Here is a 3,115-nt window from a genome sequence, read left to right on the forward strand (position 1 = left end):
TCCATTCCTGATTGTAATCTCGTTTTAAATCGTGCAAGTGGAGTCTCCAATAGAAATGTAGGAATGTGCTGTCATTCAGTATTTGGGGCGGGTTTAAAGTATTCAGAATGATTGATACAAGTCAGAAAGGTGGGACATTGCCCAGCAGCACTGGGAATGTGTTTATTATTATTTTTGTAGTAGGTTTTATTTTTTTTAAATGGGAATAGGGTAATGTCAACGTGAATTGATTAACCATTTCCACAGTTTTTCTAGTGTTTTCCGGTGTTTATTGGCTATCTACCAATTTCATTTTTTTCAAAAATCAGAAGCCCGAATTATAATTACCCTTTTCATCTGTATACTCTTGTGTAATGTCCTGTATTTCAGTAGTGGCTTTTATTTGTGTTTCATTTTAATATACAAAGCTCCAGCCTTTTTACTGTGCAGTTTTTATGATACCGCTTTGTACATTTATTTTTGTGTTTTTAACATTGTTGTATTCTATTTTCTTTTACTATACAAAGCTCCAGTTTTTTTACACTACATAATTTTATTGAATACTTTTATGTTAGTTGCTTTGTGCAAACTGCCTGGAAATAAATCCTTTAAACTTAGCTATTTCAGTTGTCCTGTTTCTCCGTCTTGAGTTGTCACACAACCATTCCAGTGCCGAACAAAAGAACCAGTGCGAGTGGGTAATTGCCTCCATACTTACTGAGAGCGTGTCCACTCTGGCGTAGTCAGACTACATTATTATACTTTTATATAAAATATTTGCTATGTGACTCTTAACCCCTCCCTCTCGTCTCAACACAATTTTCCTGACACGCACTTGCTGCTTCTTTCTTAGCAACGTCTACCAAATCCGAGTCCTTCTGGTCCAAGCTATTGTACTCTCTAGATTGGACTACTGTGACTCTCCTCCTAAAATCATCCAGCCTTGCTAATCTCATGCTACCCATCTATTTCACACCCTCCACTGGCTATCTATATCCACTCTCTTCAGACACCACCCCCTCCTACCTCCAATCCCTTGTGGCTCCACACATCGCTTCTCGTCCTCTCTGCTCCACTACTGGCTGACTGATCATGTCATCTTCCCGTGTCCGCTCCTCTTCCCAAGCTCCTCAGTGGTGGAACCAGTTACCGGAGAGCTTCAGGACTTCTCCATCTCTTACTGCCTTCTCCCACCTTAAGACTCACCTGTTTAGACTGCGCTTGTAGACCTCTTGATCTACTCCTCCTACTGTGTACTGTATTTGCCTGACCTAAGCCCCACATTACTGGATCCTCAGCTGATACACTATCCTTGCACTACCACTTTACCATTGTAAATATAAATGGTTGGAATCCTAGCCTGTTGCATCTTATTTGATATTGTACTTTAGCAGTAATATTTGCACTTACTGTCAACTATATTTAAATACTAACCTTGTAATGTAACCCTGCAACACCTGTAAGTCACTTTGGATAAAAGCATCTGCCAAATAAATAATACTAATACTTTACATACTGTAGCAGTAAGCAGTAATCCAGTACTAACTTACCTTGGAGCAAGAAAGATGAGTTTGCAGATATCTCGAACTGAAAGAAAAAGGTTGTGGTACAATTTCAAATCCTCTGAAAGTAGACATTTAGCCTACTGTTCCACTTAATAATGCATGTGCTTACATTCTGTTCAGTGAAATATGTTAATAAAAAAACAAAAATAACCTCTTACTATAACTGAATAGAAAAGGAAAGCTTTTTACTGTAACACCTTTCCTGTTCTCATCTCTTCATTTTGTCAGGTTTGTATACCAAGTTGTATACCTTTGCAAAGTTTCTAAAGGGTAAATAAATTGCAACAGTACTATGATGTTACCATTGCAGTATTCAAAACACAATCTTGTGGATTTTAACAATGAAGAAGTGAATGAGTTACAAGATTGTAAATTTTTCCTGTCACATAGCTGAGTAATATTCATACTTTATTTTTGCAAATATAAGCCCATGTTTCTTATGTGCAGAACAGACATGAATGTGTGGGAGATCTAAGCAAATACCAAACCAAAAATGTGGGTAGTGAAAAAAATAATACTAGAAATCCCAGGTAGCATAATCTAATGGGTATGTCATATCACCTAGATGGTTTGTAAACATGAAGATAAATGGAATTGTGAAAGATTGTATAGTTGTTTTGCCCTGAGTTTAAAAAAACATTGTTTCAGGGAAACAAATAATTTCTACTGGACAACGCCTGTAATGGAACTTTGAGAATCATAAATGTATGCAAAGGCTGACTGAAAATGAGTGGGAAATAATATGGTCAACGATTAAAAGAATTCAGCACTGAAATGACTCATGTACACGGGATACCACCGTTAATGGAACTTTATTGAGAGAACTGTGTACCAAGTAAAAACACCCTTTGTCACATCATGTCAAAGGTTATAAATCGGAGCAAAACAGTTAGGAATACAAATTCAACAAAAAGCCTCAAAAAGTATTAAAACAGAAGCAAAACCTTTTAGTCGTTATCATTTCATTATTATTCATAATTTGTAATGGTATCACTAGTTAAAGCATAGCTTTCTGTCAATACATTATCTGTTCATAGAATTATACAGGTAGGTTACAAAATATAACACAAAAGGATACAAAATCAGTTTTCATAAATAACGGATTCAGATTTTTCTTTCTGTTCCATAGCAGATTTAGCAAAAGTATATCATTAAAAAAAAATAAGTATATTTGCTGGTTTTGTTTTTTAAATGACAAATGAACAATAACACATTTGTGTTAATATAAGATTTAAACAACTCAATAAAATACAAAAAAGTAAAACACACACACACATTAAATATATATATATATATATATATATATATATATATATATATATATATATATATATATATATATATACACACACACACAATATGCTTTAGTCTAAGTGCGTTCATTACAAATGAAATAAAAGCCCATCCTTTGACCGTCACCAATGACTGAATTACCCCCCAAGAAATATTTTAACAACACTTTAAACTATGGATTTATTCTTCACACAAACATGTCTCTGTGTGTTCTAGACAGGGCCCACTGATCCACTGACTTTTCTACAACTTGCAATTACCTTCACAATACAACACTA

Source organism: Polyodon spathula, chromosome 5, assembly GCF_017654505.1.
Source record: "Polyodon spathula isolate WHYD16114869_AA chromosome 5, ASM1765450v1, whole genome shotgun sequence".
In the NCBI taxonomy this organism is placed as follows: Eukaryota; Metazoa; Chordata; class Actinopteri; order Acipenseriformes; family Polyodontidae; genus Polyodon; species Polyodon spathula.